This window comes from Peromyscus eremicus, chromosome 6, assembly GCF_949786415.1.
Source record: "Peromyscus eremicus chromosome 6, PerEre_H2_v1, whole genome shotgun sequence".
Taxonomy (NCBI): domain Eukaryota; kingdom Metazoa; phylum Chordata; class Mammalia; order Rodentia; family Cricetidae; genus Peromyscus; species Peromyscus eremicus.
The window spans coordinates 117,426,419-117,451,152 of NC_081421.1; the positions used below are offsets into that span (position 1 = coordinate 117,426,419).

The 24,734-nt window shown below is 39.6% G+C and overlaps 1 protein-coding gene, 1 long non-coding RNA gene and 1 pseudogene across 4 annotated transcripts in view; 2 read left to right on the forward strand and 1 right to left on the reverse strand.

Moving 5' to 3' along the window:
• Positions 1-385: 385 nt before the first annotated feature.
• LOC131912751 (uncharacterized) lies at positions 386-2,370 on the reverse strand. Its single transcript, XR_009379703.1, has 2 exons — positions 1,342-2,370; positions 386-577 (listed from the first exon to the last, which is right to left on the reverse strand). It is a non-coding gene; the product is annotated as an uncharacterized LOC131912751 (long non-coding RNA).
• Positions 2,371-4,158: 1,788 nt separating this feature from the next.
• The window catches only part of Ttll7 (tubulin tyrosine ligase like 7), a 133,382-nt gene continuing 112,806 nt past the window's right edge, over positions 4,159-24,734 (forward strand). For all 3 annotated transcript variants that reach the window (XM_059266425.1, XM_059266426.1, XM_059266427.1), the window contains exon 1: positions 4,159-4,378. The gene's annotated coding sequence lies outside the window, so the exon portion shown is untranslated. The remainder of the gene's footprint in view (positions 4,379-24,734) is intronic.
• LOC131913659 (ATP synthase membrane subunit K, mitochondrial-like) lies at positions 24,504-24,680 on the forward strand (annotated as a pseudogene).

Sequence of the window (24,734 nt, forward strand, 5' to 3'; positions counted from 1 at the left end):
TTTCTAGTCGCAAGTGAGACAAAGGGATATGTAACATAAGGAGATAAAGTTACCGATTTTGAATATATGCCTCCTTCCTTTGAAAGGTCTCGTGAGGCATGAGGCTTTCATAATCAAACAAAACATTTTGTGGCATTGCATAAAAACAAAATAAACTGCAGAGAACACTGGCCCTTGCCAATCCAGGAACTAGCGCTTAGTGATATGGGAAGAACATTTGATTCAGAAAATAGATGCTGTATGTAGCATTATTAGGTGAATTTGGTAAGAAAAGTACAGGACATTGTGTATGAAAACTATAAAAAAAAACCTACCATCTTCTTGGTTAGAAAGGATATTGTTATAAACATGTAAATTCTCCAAAAAGTATACACAAATACAATGCAGTTTTAAATATTATTATTTTCCTTTTACATAAAGCACCGTAGAGTAGGGTTGGTGAGATGACTCAGTGGGCAAAAGCACTTGCTACAAACCTGCGGACCTGAGTTTGATACCCAGGATCACATGCTGGAAGGAGAGAACCACTCCTTCAAGTTGTCCTCTGACCTCCACATAGATGCTGTGACATGCTCACCTAAGTAAGTACAATAAAAAATGTTGACAAGAACACTGAAGGCCATTCTGAGCAGAATAGGTACATTTTTATACAATGACTGGGGGATTTTATATATACTAGGTTTAAAATAACTCTTTCTTGTTCCCTGCTCAGTAAATGGTGGGGGTAAAGAATTAAGTCCAAAAGACTGGAGAGAGAGGCTGAAGGGGGAGGGAAGGAAGACAGAGAGATAAGGGAGGGAGAGGAGAGAGAGAGAGAGAGAGAGAGAGAGAGAGAGAGAGAGAGAGAGAGAGAGAGAGAGAGAGAGAGAGGACATGGAGAGAACACACACACAGAGGCAGACAGACAGACACACACACGCACACACACACACAGACACAGGGACACAGAGAGAGTGATTCTCCATTGTCTTTGTTCTGCAGTTTGGTCAAGCTGTTTGTGTACTAGAATCACTGTGGAGCATCATAAAATAAATTTCAGATTTTGACCTGCATCCTTGAAACAAATTGCAGCAAACTTTTAGGAATCACTGGCTAGATGTATGCTTCAGTGATCACTCCTTTCAGATTCTATGAACAGAAAGTGTTTTATCTAAACCTCATGTGTGAAAAATGACTCATTTTCTTTGAGAAATTAGCAGTGGAAATAGATGTAAAACTAAGTATGGCTGGGCATATTGGTGTAAACATATATCACCAGCACTTGGTAGGCTGTCGGTATTTACAGCGAGACTGTGTCAAGAAACCAAAAACAAATATCTAAGTATGAAGTAGATTTCCTACCGTAGACAGGCATGCAATCCACAACCTGCTTTCCACGTGGCAGTGGTCTTCAAGGGCGCGTGGAGGGTGGTGCCATGCCTTGGCTCAGACTTGAAATCAGCTTTGCTTCTTCTAGGTTTGGCATTTTAACTTGTGGTTTCTTCCCCTATATGATGGAAGAGGCAGTAATATCCACCTCAGATACACAAGTCATTCAGTAAGTGCTAGCTAAAGGCAAATTAAGAGAAGCTACACATCCTTTGCAAGAGTATTTGGGATTATGTGAATGTCATTCCTGCCTAAGCTGACATATATTAGAAACCTAATGAATATGACCTAATCAACCTTTAACACTGTGCAGCTTACTACAATTTAATTTTGTCAAAGGCATAAAGTTCTGTCTTTCATCTTTTTCAGTATCATTTCAAGGCAATACTTTTAAATGTTCCCGGGTCACGCTTGTTTGTGAACATAATGAATTTGCGTTAATAACCAGCATCAAGTAAGGTTTCAACGCCATCATGGGCAATAACACTCCTTCTCCTAAGCCAGGCTTCATTCACTACAGAAAATCTTTTCTCTCCTCATCCTGTCCTTTGTCATGAGGCTCAGAGAAGTAGTTCATAGATCCAGAAACTCACAGAGTCGCTTGGAGAAATGATTTCTTGCTTTGTTCTGCATGGGCTTGAAAACTTTCAAGAGACTGAAGGAGAGCAGAAGGTTCAGGCTTGGTGACATTCTGCCTGTTCACTTCGACAGCTTTCCAAGGTTACCATCATAAAATTTTCCTCTCTTTATTCAGAACCATATGTGCTAAGAATATCAGCATACAAGTAGGTGGCCACAGATGACTCCAGACCATCAAGTCCATATCATACGACATATCTCTTCTTTCTATATCTCTCTATTTCTATCACTAGCCATCTCTGTAATTCTTGTCTATCCCTATTGATGCCACCTTTAAAAGGGAAACAGTTGTACGTGGAGAGAGCTGTACATATCTGAGGCTGACACTATGTGCCCTGTGTTGAAGCTATTGGCTTCTCTTGGGACATGGTGATCTGGGTTCCCCAGCAACCTAGCTCTAGGGATACCTGTTGTGCTGGTGAAAATTAACATCAGTTTACACTGTCACAATAGCACACTACAAGGAAGCCAGTGACTTCTGTTCCTGATTCCTGTAAGTGCTGTCTTGAGCTTCGAAGTTGGTAGTGACCCTGCTTTTATTTTTATTTTGTCTTTAAATTATGGTAAGGCATATGAGAAACCACTATAGTAGTTTTATTTGAAAACTCTTTATACTTGAGATTGGAAGAATGGTGACCTAAAGTTTAAGTGTAGGCATACCATAAATAATAGTGTAAGGCTAGCCAACTAAAAGGCAGTGAGAATGATACCTCATTCTCACAGAATGCTCCATTGAGCTTCTGATCCTGATGCCCAAGCTACTTCTGCATAAAGCCCATCTTTTCCTTTCTGGTCCCCTTTTCTACCTCAGGGTGATGTCCATCTTTGATACCTAAATATCCCTTCTCCACCATGAAACTCGGTGTTCACCAAGGTCAAAGTCACATCCATGTCCCAGTTAACTATGGTAATAGGGCTTACAGTGTGTCTTTCCCCAGAGGGCAGATGTCAGTGTCTGCTCTGCCACTCATGAAACTAAATGTTAGGCCAGCTCAGCGGACTTGAGTCCAGCCTGCCCGGTGTAATAACCAGGAGCATTTCCACTGATGTCAACAGCAGGGTAGGGCAGGAGGTGAAGGCTAGACTAGAAAATACTTTCACTGGAATGTTGATTGCAAACGCTCAATTGATGTTGCCTTATTCAAGGGGATACTTACTTAAAGACACCACTTTAATCTGGAAATAACAACTTTAAGTTTTGAAATTTCATTTTATTTGGGGTACATTGGGCACTCCACCTTAGTCACACTTTATAGGTAACTGCCAATTTCCTTCCAGATGGAGAGTTTGACAGTTGTTTGTTTTTAACCATTGTCTTCAGCGAACATGCATGAGTCTGGCTGGGACAGAGGCAGGAATCAGGAAAGCCAAGGAAATTTCATGTTTATGAACTTTTCTCAGTCCTGTGATGTTTATTTCACGTAAGGTCACGATTATTTCACAGTTACTAAGGCAGTAACCTTTAAAATCATGAGCAAGAAACTGCATCTATCCTTGACTTTCTTCTGGAATATTCCACTGATCTGTTCAAAGGGTCTATACCTTCAATCTACCTTTCCCAACGCCCTTGTTGAACATTGGTTAGCACTTCCTAACCTCCTCAGACATACAAACTGCAGGGAGGGCGCTCACTTGATCTTACTGTCAAACTTTCAAGTTCGCGTTCCGTACCCTTTTATTCTTAGGTAAACAACGATGCTTAGATAAAAGATCAGAGAGCCCTTTTCTGAGATCCAAGGTACCCCTATGTTTGTGGTAAGCTGGCACAGAGACCTGGTGGTCCAGGCTGTAAGGTGAAGAAGGAGGTGGCCCAGATAGGTGTCAAGCCAGGGTCCTTCGCATCCCCTTAGGGGGATGCCACCCTGGGGCTAGCGTTGCTAGGTCCTCTGTTAGCAGCGTTCTGAAAGCTCCCTGAGCGGGACCAAGGATAAGGCTGGGTGAGGGGTGCCCCGAAAAGCCCAGCTCATCCTTCTGCACACCTGCAGGAGAAGCTGCTGGTCTGGGCGGTCCCCAGCTCTCCGGAAACTCAGCTGGCGGAGGTCGCTCCTCCTCTTGGGTCCCTCCCGCCCATCGCTGGCCCTCTCGGGGTCCTGGTGCTTGAGCCTTCTTGCTCGGCGCTCACCCCTGGGCGCAGCGGGCGAATGGTCTGGCCCGTTGGTAGCCGACACCCCTTGGGCACGACAGCTGCTCCAGCTGCTCCTGGTCGGGTTGAGCTTCTGAGCTCTGAGCCGTGGCTGCCCCGGGCGGTGGGCGAGCTGAGGGGATCACAGGGCCACCCGCAAGGGGCCGACGGGGAGCTGCCAGCCGTGGGTAGGGAGTGTGGGCCACCAAGGGACCGGTCACTGGAGCCACCCGGCGAGGTGCCGAAGCTGTGAGTACCTGCCCCTGCCCCCGCCCCTCCACACCCCAGGTGGGGCGCTGATTCTTTCCAGTCCCTGTCCTGGAGATGTGCCCGGGTGGAAGCTGTGAGGAGGGCGGCTGCTGCTGCCAGGCTCGTGATTCAGCACCATTGGCACCCAGAGGTTCGGGCCGAAGGAGGAGGGGACTGGACTGGGTCATTTGTGGGGTCCTATCTTAGTTTCTAGACCCGCTCTGGCAAGGTGAAGGGGGCAGTGCTCCTAGTCCGCGCAGGGTTGATTTGTCACGATATTCTGTCCCCACACCCCAGTGTCAACCTCCTTGAGCTGAGCATGTTGTACATTCTTGAAAGTGTGTCAGTGAGATATCTTTTCCCACACATCTCCTTTTCTCTGTTTCTCATCCCACCATACATCCACTTTATTTGATATCAAAACATTCCACCAAACTCTGAAAATTTTTTTATAGAATTTGTCTTGTATTCAGCACGGGTTTGACTGATTAAAATAAAAAGAAAAAATGTTTAGGAATTATGAATAATACCTTCATATTTTAGGCACTTGGTGTGTGTGTGTGTGTGTGTGTGTGTGTGTGTGTGTGTGTGAGCGTGTGTGTGAGCGAGCTATTGAGTTAAATCATCACATCAAACCAGAGCCAATTGTGGAAAGTGAGAAACAGAAATCTTAAATTACAATCTCAAGGTCACAGAACAGGAATTTGAATACAGGTTTCCCTCACTCTAACTCCATGGACCATTTACTGTATCCATCAGTGTTGGGCCCAAGTACGCACTATTAGATGTGAGGTATAATATTAATTTTCATAGGCATTGGCTCAAACACTAGCAACAGCAATCTATAAACTTTTTGCACATTGCCCTGCACACATTGGTGTGATCATGTGAGAAAACATCTATTTCCTTAGCATCTAGTAAAAAGGTATATTTAGACAACAGTTCATGGGAGAGCTGGGTCCTAACCAGAGATACCCAACATGGTTTTGGGTGGTGATAGATGCTGGATGCTCAAGTTTTAGAAGAATCAATTGACATCATAGTAAGAAATCTGGAAATCATTATTTAATCTTTGGGTAATATCCAAAAGAAGAACAGTTATCTAGTTTAGGGAGTATGAGACTGCATCATGCACAGTAGGGTGACAGATAAACCCAGACTCAGGTAATACTATTTGACTTTTCATAACTTTGTAACTAGGCATAGCAGGTGATATTTTATTGGTTTAAAAGCTAGAATATAGAGAAGGTCCAAGATCATCCAGTAAATGGTAGAATATGAGCAAGCATTTACTCTTGAGTGCTGCTTCACTTATTAAAAAAACATGGATATGTTGTAGTAAGATGGAGATGTGAGCAGTGGGAAATGGATTTTTTAATTGATGCCCTGCCCTTCGGAGTCAACAATCATATTGACCTTGTATGCTCCTTCTGCAAAAGTAACGGACACTAGGTTTTTCTTTCTCCTCTGGTGGGTCATTTGACTTGCTTTCATTTATGATTTATGGATTTTCTCTTAAGATATGCAACTCTTGTTGATGTCTCGGTGTCAGGTTGCTAATGTACAGATGTTGTTTACTTCTAAATCCGGGCAGAGTATTTGATGGCATACAAGAGCATAGCCATTTAGCCCATCACTTCTAAAGCACTGGTCCATTTGCTCTGGAGAGTTCTTTTTTTTGGTTAATGGGGATATTGATAGATTAAAGCCCACTGCCTAAGTGAGGACACAACATGGAGACACAGATTTATATTTATTGTTCAGATAAAACTGCAGGAGAAGCAAGGTCCTGTGTGTGGTCTTAAGTTGATTTCTAGAAGGTCATTTCTTTTGTTACTTATATTCTAAATCTCAGTGAGGCATATTGCAATTTAATCTGTTTGATTCCAAGAAGAACCTCAGAACTGATATGAATGAATAAGCAGAAATAGACTATTACAGCTCTAAAAGCAGAAAATGGAAAGTGCATTTCCCAGTAGTGATGTCACAGGCAGTATTTTAAAACATCATGTTTCATTTAGCTAATGTCACTGAGGGCATGAATATAATGGCAGCCTGGCTGTAGAACTCTACTTCCTCTCTGCCTCTGTATGTATTTGACCAATAACTATTGAAACACGTCTAAATTTCCAACTTCAAGGAACTCCAAGTCTAGCTGAGAGGTATTTACTCACCCAGAAATAACGAACAGAATGACAAAGAATGGGCACAATACCAGCAGGTGGTGTAACTTTAGGTGCTATAGCAATACCTGAAGAGAATAGGGAACCACTGGAAGCTGGGTAGTCAAGGGATCAGGGATATCTTCATCCAGAGAAGTGAATTAAGTGACACTCTGAGACTTGGACTGATTTCCATAGCAGAGAAACGGGGTCAGCTGAGATGCACTGGGCTCTGGGCTATGAAGAACTTTGAATGTCAGTGTGAGATGTGTTTCTGATGTGGTAACCACAGAGAACTAGTAGAGATATTTTTAATCAGAGCAAGTTTTTTTTTCTCATTTTCATCATTTCCTTTGCCTCAGTACCCTTGCAGAAAAATGGAATCCTTTTTGACATGAAAAGAAATAATTGTCAACTAAATGCAGAAAAAAATTCTATGAAAATAAAGTATTTCCCTTCTAAAAATATTTACCCTTTAAAATTTTATCCATTGTACAATTATGAGCAAATTGGAAAGTATAAAAATATAAATAAATGGCACACTCTTAACAAGTAAAGACAATCATTAATGATGGCATTCATGTGTGATTATAATCATACTGTATTAATTATTACTGTATTTCTTTTTTCTTTTAATCCTCTAATTCTAATTTTCACCAAATTATAAGTGAGTACTAAACATTTTAAATGCCTGCATAACTTTCCATGAGAAAGACATACTAGAATTTCCTAACCATTCCTCATTTTGAGTATATTATTGATAATAATCATGACACTGTGATGAACATCTTGATGCATATACTTTTTTATTTTGAAGATTAATTCTGTAAGCTAGCATCTCTGGGGAAAGAGTATGAACTCTTCATATTAGGCTATTCAACAAATTTTGAATCTCTATTAAATTTTATGTGTCCAATTTAGGACTTTACATGTTGGGTATAGAATATTTGTAGTTATTAGGAACTCACAGTCATGTCTGTGGCTCCTCAGATCACATTGTTTTAGGCAATTCCACTTTTCATTAGAACAATGAACTAGATCCTAAGAACTGAGAGAAAGATGAGCAATGAGGACTAGAGAAGGAAGGAGATGGAATTCAAGTCAGAGAACAAGTTTGGTGAGAGTAAGGGGGAAGTGTCTGGTCAGAGAAAAAGCACTAAGACAGGGGACCTTCTGCCCCCAGGGCTGCATCTGTGGACCCAACCTTTGTCTCCACAGCTTTTCCTCCAGCAGAAGCCATATCCCAAGTTAGTCTACTTCAAACTTCAGATCCTGTTCTCCTGTGTCAGATCCCCAGGTCTTTATCTTTGATATCCTAGTAATGCCGGGCACAGGTTGGAGCTCTCTCAGATTATAACTTAGAGAATTTGTGACCCCTACCACACCCCAATTCTTAGCAGAAGCCCCCAGTAGAATGCACAGGGTACATGGGAGGCCCATTTGATAGGTTTTGGAAACTGCTGTTTACTCCCTGGTGTACATTTGCCAGAGATGACCTTTGAGAAGAGTGGTGGCCAGAAGATGCGTAACATAGTGTCACCTCCCACCTCATCTCCTCACCAGAGAAAAAATTCCCTTGTGGAGGAGATTGTACCTCAGTTTCCTGCTGTGGGATGTTCTGTATGGCAAATGTGTTGCTAATTAGTCAATAAATAAAACACTGATTGGCCATTGGCTAGGCAGGAAGTGTAGGCGGGACAAGGAGGAGAATAAAGCTGGGAAGTGGAAGGCTGAGTCAGAGAGACACTGCCAGCCACCACGATGAGAAACAGCATGTGAAGATACCGGTAAGCCACGAGCCACGTGGCAAGGTATAGATTAATGGAAATGGATTAATTTAAGCTGTAAGAACAGTTAGCAAGAAGCCTGCCACGGCCATACGGTTTGTAAGCAATATAAGTCTCTGTGTTTACTTGGTCGGGTCTGAGTGACTGTGGGACTGGCGGGTGACAGAGATTTGCCCTGACTGTGGGCCAAGCAGGAAAACTCTAGCTACAGTTTCCCTTATGTATCGCAAAGACACACAACGTTCCCTCTCTATTAAGAGTAAGGCAGGAACCCAACGTTGAATGCCTTACCTGGACTCTTGATTTATTCCCCAAAGTTATGAGTGGGGTTTCTCCTGGGATCCACTTCCATCCTTCTAGCATGGGTCATGAGACTGGGACTCTGCTTAAGTGGTTGGCTTTAAAGTGTCTCTGGGTACTAGTGTAAGGGGAGTCAAGGGATATGGCTGTACTTGAGGACACAATTAGGAGCTCAAGCTCTTTCTAATGAGTGAGTCTTGAAGCAATGAAAACCACATTGTAAGCCACAAAGAAATTTGACCCTCCTTTCAGATCCCAAGAGATGACTTCAGATGGAAGCTGGGCTTTCAAGGACCTTACTATTCTAAGCTGAACTTGTCTTATGCTTAGTTGAAACTATTATCCTATTATAATTTCCTTAAATTCTGAGACTTTTGTAAATCCATTTCTGTTTATCTCAGGCATTATTTGTCAAGAGTAAAGTGGGCTTAGCAATCACTCTCCCTGGAGTTAAAAGTAGAAAGTTTAAAAAGTTTAACTCTTTATTCCCCTTTAGCTTTTATTTCTCATTTGACATTTAACCATGTGACTGTCCTTAGGGTATACTGTTGGTGACAAAGCTAAGGTCATGGGCTCATGTAGGCTCTGAGGAGTGAGGGATAAATTAATTATCTCCCTTTCTCCTCCACATTTTTTATTTGAAAGGACCTGGTTAGTTGACTTTTTTTAGGTTTTAGAATTCAGTGGGCAAGAGCTCATTGGGTCTTCTCTCAGGATGGCCCAAAGATCTCTGGGATTGCTTCCTCCTGCAAAAAAAAATCAATGATATTGTTGATATACAAAAAAATCGATATTGTTGATATGCCAAACTGTCCGTATTGGCTGCTATTTCTAAATTGCCGTGACACCTGAGCTTCCAAACCTGTGTTATTTTTGTCCCTCTGCCTAGCCATGTGAAATGGAACATTATATTTGACAAAGGATTATTTTTGAACATTTCTAGCTCTCTCACCCACTGCTTTGTGAAGTGTGAACTGGTACCATAGCTAATTCGACAAGACGAAAATAGCCTGGCTTCTTTTTAAAATTTATTTTTATCTTAAAAGTTTTTCCCTCCTCCATTAGTCTTTGGGCAGTGAAGCTATCTTTTAAAGTAAGTTGGACATCTGTAGATTTAGAAGGTGAAGAAGGAGCAATCCAGGCAGCATCTTCAAGATCATTCCACAAGCTGTAGATCATTTCATGGCTGTAGGTTATTCCATGTCTGTAGGTCATTCCATGTCTGTAGGTCATTCCATGGCTGGCTTGTGGATATGCTTATGCACTCTCAGTAAAGGTACTACTTGAATTGCATGTAGAAGTTGTTTTAATTGGCCTAGCCAATTGACTGTATTTTAAATGTGGAATATTGGTAAGAAAAGCAGTGGGTTTGAGTCACTGCATTTCCTAGAATCATCTGAATGTGTAACTTTGTCATAATTGAAAGTCTCCTCTTTCAAAGGACTCATCAGATAAAATATATGGCCGTGTGTAACATTTGGAGTGATACCTAGAAAAGCAGAACACAGTCTGCTGCTAACTAATGGCTATGGTGTAGTCCTAGGAAAGAATGAGATTGAAACTGACCCCTTTCCTGTTATCAGTTGGTTTAATATTCATGAACCATCTGTGAGCATTTTCATTTAGTTTTATGGTTGATCACATCCAAAAAATAATCCAAGAAATAATCTTGAGTGACATAGCATTTATAATACCTAGAATCCTGCCATTGGTAGGTATATTTTTGTCAATTTTAACAATGTGAAAATAGAACCAAGGAGACACAAAAACAGGCAAACACTATGATCCAGAGTGGGATTAGTAATTGGCTAATAGTTGTCGCTATTAGATGCACATTTTGACACCTGTTGCTAGTACTTTAATATGGAATTAAGAGGATGACCTTTGCTGGTTTATTGATAATCTTTTGGTTTTACTTCCTTTAGAGCAGTTGAGAAAACCTCAACTTATTAAATACTTATTGTGGTCAATACATGCACACATTTCAACCTATTAGTTTTGAAAAGTATGAACTTATCATTTCTAGAACTTGACAGAGTTAAGTTAGAAGCAACCAGAGAGCTTAAGTATTAAGGGAGGTTGTAAGGGAAGGATCAAGTGCTTTTCAAAAATCAAAGAGATTGGGACAGAGAGATGGCTCAGCAGATAAAGTGCTTGCTGCACAAGACTGGGGACTTGAGTTTGAACTCTGGAGCCCGTGTGAAGGTGGAAGGAGAGAAGTCACTTCATAATGCTTCCTCTGATCTCCCCGTGTGTGCCATGTGCATGTGCATCCTTCCTGCAACAGTGTCCACGCACACATGAACAATATGTAAACTGTTTTAAAAATAAAAAAATCAGGTTCTATATATGTACAAAAGCCTTTTCACTTGTCTGAACTGATGCTAAATAAATGTTTTTGGTATGATGAAATGGTTACTGCTACATATATTTTGGTTGTCTTTTGAAAGAAGAGGCATTTTCCATGTAAAATCTTTATTTGTGGTGTATGTCTCCGGAGCTATTTTCATCTGTGACTCAGTATTAAGCATAACATGTGTTCTCCATTGGTTAAATACGGCATATATGTTTCCATATTGTACTCAACAATGCATTCATGAATGCTGTTTCTAGAGCATGCAAGGAATGAGAACAATATGAATATAAGATGCATGAAATGTTGAAAGTATTACTACTGGGAATAACATTAAGAAAATGCATGTGGGGGTGGAGAGATGGCTCAATGGTTACCAAAATGTATACTCAATACCAGTGAATATAGAGATTCAGACTGCTAAGTAAAATCAGTTAATGATGCAGACATAATTTTTTCTCTTTTTTACCTAGTTGTATATCATGTATCAATATGAAAGTGGTTGTAAAATTTTCTACTGTATTTTCTGGAAGAAAGAAAATATGGTAGTCATTGCTTATTTATGATGCCATCTTCCATGGTTTCATTTGCAAATGGCCAACCGTGGTCCAAAAATATTAAATGGGAAGTTCTTGAAAGTTCATAAGTTTTAAACTGCACACAGTTCTGAAGTGCACATCCAGTGTGTGATGCTGGTGACTTCGATATGGCAAAAAGAAGTATCAAAATACTTTTCCTAAGTTACGAGGTGAAAACCATCAATAAGAAAGAAAAAAAACATGGGCAGAGGTTACCATGGCCTGTAAGTGAGGCACATGCAAGCACATCTGTGTAACTTTTACAGACTGAATTGTTGGGTTGTTCCATTTTACTATTAGTCGTCATTGTTGATTTCTTACTGTGTCTAGTTTATACCTATGTATGTACGTACGTACGTATGTATGTATGTATGTATGTATGTATCTATCTATCTATCTATCTATCTATCTATCTATCTATCTATCTATCTATCTATCCATCTATCTATCTATCTATCAACTATAAAACTACCACACACATGTTCCCCAGCTGACAGGCCAGAGTCCGTGAGCTCCCACCAGCTTGAGTCAGCTGTCTCTGTGGTTTGCCCCATCATGACCTTGACCTCACTTGCTTCTTTGATCCCTCCTCCCTCTCTTCAGCCCAGTGCTTGGTTGTGGATCACTGCATCTGCTTCCATCAGTTACTGGATGTAGGTTCTATGATGATAATTAGGGTAGTCACTAATCTGACTATAGAGAAAGATAAGTTCAGACACCCTCTCCATACATGCATGGGACTGAACTAGGCCCTCTAAATGTGGGTGATAGTTATGTGGCTAGATCTGTTTGGGAAGCCCCTGGTAGTGGAACCAGGACTTATCCTGGGTGCATGAAATGGCTTTTTGGAACACATTCCCTAGGGTGGGATACCTTGCTCAGTCTTGACACAGTGGGGAGGGGATTGGTCCTGCCTCAACTTAGTATGCCAGACTTCGTTGACCACCCCCAAGGGAGGCCTTACTTACCCTCTCTGAGGAGTGGATGGGGGGGTGGTGGAATGGGGGGAGGTGGGGGAGCAGGAGAAGGGGAGAGAGGAGGAACTGAGATTGGTATGTAAAATGAAAAAAACTTTTTAAAATAAAAAAATTATCACACACATAACACACATGCAAAAATGTAGTATATAAAAGTTGGCTCTAGGTAAGATATCAGGCCTTTGCTATGAGTCTGGGAAAGTATCCTTACCAGTCAGGTAGGACTACCATTGTATTCTTTTCTCATAGAATTGTATGAAAAAAGCTGTTACTGATGTAATTATTTGGGTGATTTCAAATATCTTGTATGCATATCAGGAGTACATCTTTTTCTGACAATCGTTATTTTGTACTGCTGATTTATTTTAATGAAATTATTTAATATAATAAGAATATATAACAGAAAAATCTACTACCTTAACTTTGTGTATATACCCTAGCATGTTTTAGTGTATTCTCATTGTTGTAAGGCAGACCTACAGAACTCTGTCCTCTTTAAATATGAAATCTATGCCCAATCAGCAGCTCATCTTCCTTTCTCCTTGATTCTAGCCACAGTTAGCCAAAATCCCACTTTCTGTTTCTGTGAACTTAAATATGTTAGATGCCTCATGGGTAGAGTCATATGGTGTTTGTATTTTGTAACTGCTTGTCTCAACATAATACTCTCAAGGTTCATCGTGTTATAGTACACGGCAAATTTCCATCCATTTGAAGGCTGAGTAACAACACACTGTATGGATGTATCACGTTGTGTTTCTTGGTTAGTTCATTCATGACGTTTGTGTTGCTTCTAGTTCATGGCTATAATTAATAGTGCTTCTGTGGATATGGGAATCAAATACTCTTCAAGGCTCCGTTTTCACTGTTCTTGAATTGTACTCATAAGCAGGATGCATGGATTATATGGTGGTTCTATTTTGCATACTTCGAGGAGCCTCCACGATGTTTTATACAGCAGTTTCAGTATTTTACCAGCCCATCAGTAGTGCACATATGTTCTTGTTACCCAACCCTTGCCAACACCTCCTATTTTGGGGTGTTTGGTGAGGTGGTATCTCACTGTGGTTTTGGTCGCATTTCTCAGATGACTAGTGATATTGAATGTTCACCTTTTCATATGCTTATTATACATCATCTTTGGAGACATGTCTATTAAACTTATCCATTTTTAGAATGAGTTATTTGATTGTTTTAAAAAACATTATTTGATTGTTGTTGTTTAGTTGTAGTTTTATGTATTCTAGCTGTTAATCATGTATCTGGTAGATACTTTGCAGATATGGTCTCCCATTCTGTTGATCAATTTTTTGCTCTGCTGTGGCCTTATTGTTTTATGTAATCAATTTGTCTATTTTTGCTTTTCTTGCTTACCTATATTATTGGTTGTTTTAGTAGTCTAAAAATTTATTGTTGGATTGCTTCAAATTTATATTCTTTAATTCTTTTCTCCTTATTTCTAAAAAGTCTACAAAATTAATTTTGTAAATTTGCAATCTTGACATATGCTGTACTGTTTTATAAATTCAGTTTAGTCTTAGTCTTGGTTGTCTGAGGACAGATTTAAAGTGGGTTGACATCTTCACTATATCAGTTCTTCTTAATTAAGAACATGACACGTTTTCCTGGGCTTTTAGGTCTTGATGTCTTCCATCAACATTTATAAGTTTTATGATACAGATATTGCACGTGTCTTAAGTACTTATGTTTATCTGGAACAAATATAAATGACACTGAATTTCAGCTTTCTGTTTCCATTTCTTTGTTGTCAGTGAGTAAAAACACAACTGGTCTTGAGTCTCAGTTTGGTTACACAGCAGCCTTACTGAGTTTGCTTCTTGCTGATAGAATCTGCAGATCCTCTGATAGTTGCTTCTTTGTTTGTTTTGTTGAAAATAGATTCTTCTCTCATACAGTACATCCTCACCACAGTTTCCCCTCCTTCCACTCTGCCTAGCTCCCCTCTACCTCCCCTCTACCTCGCTTCTACCCCAAATCCACTCTCCCTCTGTTTCCTCATCAGAAAAGAACAGGTCACCAAGAGATACCAGCCAGACAGGACAAAAGAAGACACAGTAAGACAGGGCAAAGGCCCTCATATTGTGCCTGGACAAGGCAACACAATAGGAGAGAAGGAGTCTCAAGAGCAAGAGCAGGCAAACGAGTCAGAGATACACCTGCTCCCACTGTCCATAGTCTCATAAGGACACCAAGCTAACAGCCATAGCATATACCCAGAGAACCTGGTGCAGACCCTTGCAGGCCCCATGCTTACCTCTTTCGTCTCTGTGAGCCGACATGAGCCCTGCTTAGTTGATTCAGTGGGTCGTGTTCTTCTGGTGTCCTCCATCCCCTCTGACTCCTACAGTCTATTCCTCTTCTTCTGCAGGGTTCCCAGATTTCCAGGCAGAGGGACCCAATTGATATTTACTTTTAATACTAAACATGATGATGCTGGCTGGAGAAGAGACAGTTTTCTTTCTTCCCAACATACACATCCTTGTTGCTCTTGCCTTAACACAATGGCTGGAACTTCTAGTATTGTGTTAAATAAAAGTAGTGAGTCAATATCTTTGCCTTGTTCCCAATCTTAAGGACACATTATTTAGTCACTATTGAGTACAATGCTAGTTGTAGTGTGTGTGTGTGTGTGTGTGTGTGTGTGTGTAGTGTTGTCATCCCTCTGTATTTGTGAATCCTTCCATAAATTGAAAATGTTTAAAAATTTGCTTCTGTACTGTATATGTGTATATATTTCCTTTTCATTATAATTCCCAGAAAAATAGAGTAACTGTTTACATATCATTTGTGTTGTATTGGTAGTAATTTGGAGAGAGCTGAAAGAATGTGTGGGAAGGTAAGTGTCCATTAAATGGGAATATTGTGCTGTTTTATGTAAGTAATTTGAACACTGATAGATTTTGTTATCCACTTCTTGGGGGGTCTTGGGTCTTCTGCACATGCTGTTTATGGAAGTCTAGGACATTTTTCTCTGTTCCTAGTACAATGAGACTTTTTACCATGAACGGAGGTTACAGCCATAAATGGTAACACATGTCTGTGATCCCAGTACTTGGGAAATAGAGGCAGGGTTATGAGCTCAAGGTTGTGTAGTGACTTTGAAGCTAATCTGGGCTACATGGGATCCTGTCTTAAAATACAACAAACAAAAAATCAATTACTAGTTCATATAAGTGTGTAATTTTTCCCCCATGCTGTTGATATGCTACATTACATTGATTTTTCAATAGTGAATCAACTTTATAGAGATACAATAAATGTTGATTAGTCACAAGTGTATGTGTACACATTATTTTCATTCATACATATGTATATACCACATTTGCTAAATTTGGTTAAGCACATTTGCATCTAAATTTGTGAAGGACAATAGTCTGTGACTTCTTTTATAATTGTTTTCTTTGTCTGATTTTGTCTCCATGGACTAGAGCATGAGTTGGGAACCATTTCCTCTTTCATATTCTGAAGAAGGTTGTCGGAGAGTGGCGTTAAGTTTTTGGCTGTTTGGAGAGATTCTGATGAAACATCTGGGACTGGAAATTTCTTTTTCAGGGATTTTAAAATTAAAAAAAATTCTTTAATAGTTGAAAAATTGTTCAAGTTTTATCTCCTTTTCTCTTGGGATGAGATTTGGTAGTTTGTGATTATAAGGAAAATTCTCTAGGTTATTAGATTTATGAATACGTTTGTTCTTGTATTTTCCTTATTACCCACTTTTCATTTTTAGGCTGTTGTCTCCCTCAGCTTGTTTTGGCTTTTTTTTTCTCTGCTTTTTCCAAGTTCTTAACTAGAAACTGAAAGTATGGATTTGCGATTGCTTCTACAGTCTAATGTCAGCGTTTATATTCAACATAATTCCTTTTCACTCTGTTGTGCCTTTATCTTACAGGGTATGATGTTATGTTTCATTCTGTTCTCTATCAATGTTTAAAAAAGTATTTTCTTTGAGACTTCTACTTTGACTCATGGGCTATTGAGGAACTTCTTTTTTCCTGTGTGTTTTTCAGGATTTGATTTCATTTTTTTTTTTTTTTTTTGTGTGTGTGTGTGTGTGTGTGTGTGTGTGTGTGTGTGTGTGTTATGTGTGCACTACCAATGGGGGCCAGAAGAGGGCACTTTTAGAGCTGGAATTACAGCAATTGTTAGACTCTAGACACAGTGTTGGGACTGAACTGCGATCTTTTGGAAGAGATGCAAGTGCTTCTAACCTGTGACCCATCTTTCTAACTACTTTGTATATGTCTTAAATTAATTTTTATTGAGTCTCATTATTTGGCCCAGGTTGATCTTGAATTCACAGGCTCAGGTTATCTACCATCCCAGTTTAGTCTCCTGAGTGGCTAGAACTATAGGCACAGGCTATGATGCCTGACTGAGAGAAGACACTGTTTGATTTCTCAGAGTTTGGAGATTTTGCTATTGTTGCTATTATTCCAAAGGGTAGACCAGATCCTCCTTGTCCAAACTAACCCTGTTGAAAGGTTATTCTCACAGAAGTACAAAGGTTCCTACCTTACTTCTACTCAGTCAGGGAATCTACTCTGTGGTTTAAATTATTTTAAATTTGCCTAAAATTTGCCTTGGTTTGTAAGTCTTCCTGTGTATTATAAATGGAAATATTATACATGATAAACACTTGATGGGTTCTTGAAATAGTATATATACTCTTGGTTTGAGTAGAATATTCTAAAGCCAATCAGATCTTATTGGCTTGTGTATTGCTCAGCTCTGCTCTCTGAGAGCAGCTTTATGAGCTTTCACTTTTTTAGTATTTGTTTTTCTGTGACTGGTATTTCATTAGCATATAACCCTTCAGACTCACCCATCATGTCACAGGTAACACAATTTTCTCCTCTTTAAAAGTTGAATAGTATTCCAAACTATGTCTACAATCTATATATATATTAAATTTCTTACCTGTTTATTTGTTGACCAACACTGGCACTGGGGTTTTGTCACCTTCTAGTCTATGCAAGAACTCCCAAAGGATAGACCAGATCCCCCTTGTCCAAACTAATCATGTTGAAAGGTTATTGTCATATGATCCGAGTCACTAGTAATTTTTGATGTGCTAAACTTGTGAATCAGAGTCAAGTACATGTCCTATCTCCCATGACTGTTCTCAAATTGTAGACAGCCAGTTTGATAACAGCCAAAAGTATTTCATGTAAGAAATCCTCATATTGATCACTGCTTGATTGGAGCTTTTGAATTTTAAGTAAATGCTATTCTAGTACTCCCTGAATGTTCTTTTCTCTTCCTTCCCTCCTTCCAAAACTTCCCAGTCTCTGGGGAGCACTATTCTACTCACAATTTGTATGAGATCAATTTTGTTAAACTCCATATGTGAATGATGGTTTTCATGCACTACTCATCTTTTGTTTCTGACTTATTTCGATCCATGTTTTCACTGATGACAGGATTTCCTTATGCCTTATTATTAAATAATAGCACATTGCATATATGCACTGCATTTTCATCTTTGCATCCGTTGATGGATACTGTTTCCATGAGTTAACTATTATGAATACTGCTGCAGTGAATTGAGAGCAAAGATGTCCTTTTGGCGTATGGATTTAATTTCCTTTGCAGTGTACCTGGTAGTAGGATGAGAGTAGGATGGCTTGAGCATCTGATAATTCTAACTTTGGTGAACTTCCATACTTTTTTTTTTCTTTTTTGCAATAGTTCTACTAATCCCCATTCCCACTAGCAGTGTCAAGAATTCCCATATTTTTCACATGCTTATCACTCCTTGTTATCCTTAGTCTTCTGTATTAGTCATTCTTACTTGGGTGGTGTGATGTGGATGTGAAGATGACTGTTTTGACAACGTACCTTCTCTATTATATTCAGAATCTCCACTGTGCCATTATAGAGGGTGGTTGAGAAGGATAATCCTTTCTTTTGTATGAAATGATTATTATCTACCCATTTCATTTGCATTTTGGATTGTGTTCTAAGGAGGGACCCTTTCAGGAGACTTTGCCCTCTATCTGCAGTTTCTTGTTGGTCTGTGAGGAGACAAGAAAGAAGGGCTTCATTGAGTCATAAGATCTCTTGGGCTTATTAGTAACTTATTTGGATCTCCTTTTCTGATGTGATGGTCTATTCAGCAGCTGCCTGAGATTCCATACAGATAAAACATGACTATTCTGTCTCTGGCGATTGGCTATGTCCTTGGTAGGTGAGGTAGATGTTATAGATGACCTCGGACCTCGTGCACTAAAAGGAGGGGTGAATAAAAAACACCAGTTTGGAGGCTGTTGTAGGAGGTGGTACTTAGAGTATAATTTACATACACAGGTGGAACTGTCAGAAGGCTCTGGTGAATGCATAGGGAAAACATTGCTGTGCTCAGAAAAATAAAAAAAAATTTAGATAATCTCTCCTGGCTTTGTGGTTTTAGTTGTTTGTTTGTTTGTTTGTTTGTTTTCCAGCCACAGTCTTTCACTTTCACTTCCTTTTCTGGCCCCAAAGAACCAAATCTGAACTGAAATTCCAATAGTAGCAAGCTGAGAATTTCTCCCTTTCCCAGCCTGCTGTCTGTGTGCCAAGAAGTGGTTGGCTTCTGACCAGGTCTTTACCTTCTTTGGACAGTGTCAGAGCTGAGGATGCTGAAGGCTCTCTCTCCTGCGATGAATCAGCACCACTGTCCGCCATTGGGGGCTGTCCGGGGGCCTCTGACACTAGTAGCGGAACCCGTGTCATAAAGTGAAGCTGCACAAAGAAGCTCAGAAAGTCTTTTGATTTGGGCCAAAGTTTGAAATAAAACAGTGGTAATTTTACCCCACATTTGAAGACTGTGTCGTAAAGTTGTTACTAGAATTCTGCAGTTTATCCTGTAGAATAACCCCGCCCCCCAAGAAATCCTGGTAGAGTGCTTCGGATTCCTAATAGATTATTGCAGAGCAATGTCTATGTTCTCTGGGTTATTTCCAATTTTAATCTCATCTTCATCCTCATAATTTAAAATTCCTCTTTTGCATAATAATAAAAAATTTTAGTGCTGGTTTTTGAAGTTTGTATATTCTCTAGATGAGAATATACATGCAGTCAATGATATTTATTAACTCTGTTAATATTCAGATCACTGCTATAAAGCAGTTTCTGTTGATCAGGAACATAAGGTATTAAAGCCACATATATTAGCATATATTTGCATCTATAATATGTATTATAAAAGCAAACTTCATTTTGAATTATCAAAAATCCCAACATTTCAGTAACTTTGATAAATGAGAAAACATGACAAATGAATAGAGATAAATAAATGTAAAATTTTTTTTTTTGATGGAGCTAAAAAGTCAAGATCAAGAGAGGATCAGTGGCTTCCATGTAATTATGTTTCAGTAATTTTCCTCTTATAATTTATATGATAGAGAGAAGCTGTAACTTAGTATATTCTGTTAACTGCTCAACAAATGTCTGCTGAATTAAAAGCAAGTAGGAAAAGATGGATTAGAAAAGTCTATTTATATTGAAATTGGTAGAATAGGCTGATGTAAATAACTGTGGCCAATTTGGTAAAGCTGGTTTCAAAGTTTGTCTTTCTGGGATTAGAGAGATGGCTCAGCTTTTGAGTGAACTAAGTTCCCAGCACCCACATTGGGTAGCTTACAACCCCTCATAATTCTATCCAACTAGGGAATCAATCTCCCACACTTTTCTGAACTCCACAGGTCCTGAACTCACATGCACACACCCTCACTGACAAACACACACACACACACACACACAATTTTTTTTAAAAAGAAGTTTGTCTTCCTGTCTTTTGGTGTGATCTTTAGCAAAGAAACTTGTCATTGGGAAAATATGTGGCTTATCCAGCTATTGAAGTAATGGTAGCAGGAATTTGTGATCATTCAGAAATATGAATAGTACTCTTTATTCTTAATAATTTATTTTGTATCACCAAAATGTGATGGGTAAAATAATGTAGAGGTGCTTGATTTATATTTTTTAAAAAATTTTCATATACTAGAACATTTCTTTCACACTTTATACTTTTTTTTTTTTTTTTTTTTGGTTTTTCGAGACAGGGTTTCCCTGTGTAGCTTTGCGCCTTTCCTGGAACTCACTTGGTAGCCCAGGCTGGCCTTGAACTCACGGAGATCCGCCTGGCTCTGCCTCCCGAGTGCTGGGATTAAAGGCGTGCACCACCACCGCCCGGCTTCACACTTTATACTTTTTAATATAAATTTTAAGCATTGCTGGGATGCAGCTCAGTTGGCAGAATCCCTACCCACCATGAAAGCGACCCTGAGTCTCACCATCTCATAGACTGTTGTGGCACATGCCCATGATGCTAGAATCTCAAGGTAGAAGCAGGAGGATGTAGTTCAGAGACATCCTTGGCTACATAATAAGTTCAAAGATAGCCTGGTCTACATATCTTAAACAGACAGACAAGTAAGGACAAAAACTTTTAGGCAAATACCTTTTTTTTTTGTTATAGAACTTTTTTTAATGAATTTTTAAATTCATTTTACATAACAACCACAGATCCCCTTCTCCTCTCTTTCCACTCCTTCCCAGCCTCCCACCAAGTTGATATCCTGATTTTTCTTTATTGTTGTTACACACACACATACACATATATGCACATGTATCTATGTATGCATGTTTATGAACAAGTATATGCAAATATAACTTGCTGAGTTAGTAATGGCTGTTTGTGTGTATGTTTTCAAAACAGACCACTCTGCACTAAGCAACTAATAAGGGGGCTCATCCCTCAAAGTGACTAATTCTCCTTTTCTGAGCAAGTCGCTAGTTGCCCATAGTTCTTTGCCTTGGGGTGGTTTATGTTGACATGTCCATTGTTGTTGCCATTGTTCTGATCTTGTTCATGTAGAAATTTCTCAGAGAGACTGTTTCACAGCAGACTTCTTGGTATTCTAACTCTTAAAATAGTTTCTCTCCTGTGATTTTCCCTGAGCCATTGATGCAGGAGCTGTGATGTAGATGCACCCGTTGGTGCTGGGTTCTCCACGATCTGTTGATCTCTGCATTATGTCCAGTTGTGGTTCTCCGTGTTGGTCTCCATTTTCTGTAAAGAGAAGCTTCTTTGATGAGAGGTGGCAGCTACACCTATCTGTGGGTGTAAGGACAAGACTTAGAATTCAGTAAGGAATTATGCTGGTCTAACAAAATGGCGACAGTAGATTCTTTTCTAAGTCCATGACCTTACTAGCCCTGGAAAGCTGGCTAGGTTTCCAGTATCAGGCGTGATTTTCCTCCTGCTGAGTGGGCCTTAAGCCCAGATGGACAGGTGTTGGTTGCCACCGAGATGTGAGTGCCGCTTATTGCACCTTTATGGATGCTGGTGATCGCTATGGTTCAGACTTGTTGCAGCTGTGCAAAACTGTTTAATTGCTTCTCTCCCTGGGCAGTTCCCATAGTATTTTTGGGACCATGGAAACTGGACCTCAGGAAAGAGGCTTCCAGGTCAGATCCAGCTTGAATCATCTGAGTCCTGTGTACTAAGTGTCTTTTTTTTTTTTTTTTTTTTTTTTTTTTTTTTTTTTAAGCAACTGAGGTCTACAACTCCTGAGAGGCAACCAATGGCTACATCAATTGTCTGTATTGTTTTTGGAATCACTTGTACTGCCTGGTACTAGGATATTTAAAATCCATTCTAGTGTTTCAACCACACACACACATACACTGATTGGGTTTGAGTAAGTTAACTGTGCTCTTTTAAGGATCATGATCTGCATTTAATAATGAAAGAAAATTAGACAAAAATATTTACCAGAGCTCACTAATATATAGAGAGGCCCCATCATATCTACATGAGACATGCAAAGGGATCATTTGTATTTCTCAGCAGGACTACAGGAAGGTAGGAAACAATTCCATGATGAGGGAATCTTTGCCACTGAGAAACTACCTGACGTAGTGCAAAGGGTTTGAGACTCTAATGGAGCTGTCCAACATTTCAACAAGTTACTGAATGTCTGAGTTTCAGCTTTCCCCACTACAATGGAACCAAAAAAGCAACTCATGAGGATGAATTGGCAGAGTGCATCTGTTTAAACAGTGGTTCTCAGTCTTGGCTGTGTGTTTGAATCACAAAAGGAACTTTAAGAAACCCTGACCCAGGCTGAGTTTTAGACATTTTATTAGGACATTTGGGGCTGAGATTGATGCTCCAGTTTCTTTAAAGCTCCATTCATATAGTCTGTAAAAGCTTGATTGTAATGCCTAGAGTGCAATGCAAAAATATTGTGTGGCAGGCATTGGACACATGTCTAGTTATCTTGGATAAACACCACCAACATATGTAGTTCACCTTTCTTAGGATGCTTACCATGTGAAGAAGATATGTTTGCTTTGTATTTGTCATCCTGTCAAATAATGGGTTAGTATATGGCTGTCGTAAAAAGAAAACATTGCTTAGTGGTGTGGAAAGTACTGACTTGAACACTTAGGAGCTAAGATATCAATGACATTACTTAAATGATGCAATTGGCTTATGCTAATATAGTGCGAGAAATCCACAGAGCCTATTTAATGAGCAAAGGAATTTATTTGGGGGTTAACTCACTACCACGGGAGATTTATCATAGGGTCTGGGAAAGCTGAGCTATATCTCATGCTGATTTGCCTAGTCCAAGATCTCAGCATCCAATACCACGAGGAGGTGAAGAGAGAGCTGTGTAAGTGCATCATTAAGAGTCTTAAGGGTCCCAAGCATCCATGTCCCAGGAGCATGCACTTCAGGGTCATAGGCAGGTGTAACAGTTACTTGTTACCTCACTAGGGGTGGTGCTTCAAGGTCATAGCTAGAACAGCTACCCGCTACATCTCCCCTTTTTGTCTAAATAAGGAAGTTCTAACCTATTGAAAAATTATATACAATAGGAATGATTATTAAGTGTTGTCAAGGAGAAATAAAGGGTAATGACCTAAACAAAAGAGAACTACAACCAACAAGAACAACATCAAACAAGAGACACATACTAAAATCCAGAGAAGTCCAGAACATAGGTAAATGGCATATTACAGAGATTATTCCAAAAGCTGTCCTAGCATGAAGAATCTGAATCTAGTACTTAATATGTTCTAGCTAAGATACAAGAAGATTTTAACTGTAACTATTAGTCTTCAACCCAATCAAAGACCTGAGAAGAAATATAATACCTGAGAAGATGGGAAATGCACACAAGCAACTTTTGGGAATCTTGCGAGAGTAGACAGAGACAGCTGGCAGCCTGGACAGTCACCTTAAGTTTCCCAGCACCATTGGGCATCCAATTTGGCTACAGGCCTAGAGCATCTGACAGACCATTTTCAGAAGCAGGAATTTTGAAAGACCATCTTACCATGTTTTGGCAGAGTTCAGTAGTTGCTTTTCCTTGTGTCCCGCTCATCCAGAAAGGACAGCATTCATACTGTCAGCAGTCAAGGCAAGGGCAGTTCTTTGCCCAGCAGGCCATTATGCACCAAGAAGACGACGAACTTCCAAATGAAGTGTCTAGAAGCCCAACATTCTCTTGGGATCAGTGCTGCCAGGAGTGATCACATCTCACATTAACAGAATTGTAAGTTATTTAAATGCCATATTCTCTAGGTCTATGAAGTGTTTGAAGATTACCTATCCATCTGACCTATGTATCTGTAAATCTGGACAACCTAACTAACATAACTATAGAAACGACAAGCATGAGTGACTATAAATCTGTAAGTCTTATCTACCTAAATAACCTAAGGACTAAGGCTTCATGTAAACAAGGTAAACAGTCTGTAAACAAATGTACAGTAAAAGGACAATGACCTCAAAATTGTGACAATACACAAAATGTCTTAAACAGAGGTAGCACATACATAGAGTATGACAAACATAATTTTACATTTTTATCAATATACAAGATATTTTAAATAGGAGTAGAAATATATGTACAGAGCTGTGGAATTTGTGATTTGGGTGAAAATAGAAGTCATGGCTAGTCCGGAAAGTGATGGCCAATTCTAGTTCACTGGTATTAAAAAGTATTTCAGCTCTTACACTTTCACAGGTAGAATGAATTGTGTACTGGCCACATACGGAAGCATTGCTTTGTTGGTCTTATACTTCAAGTTAAGGCCTAAAAAAACCCTAGCTGTGGAAGCAACATAAATGGATTTTGAAATGTCTGACCTCATCTGTGAAGTCCCATGCCTGAAGAAGCTG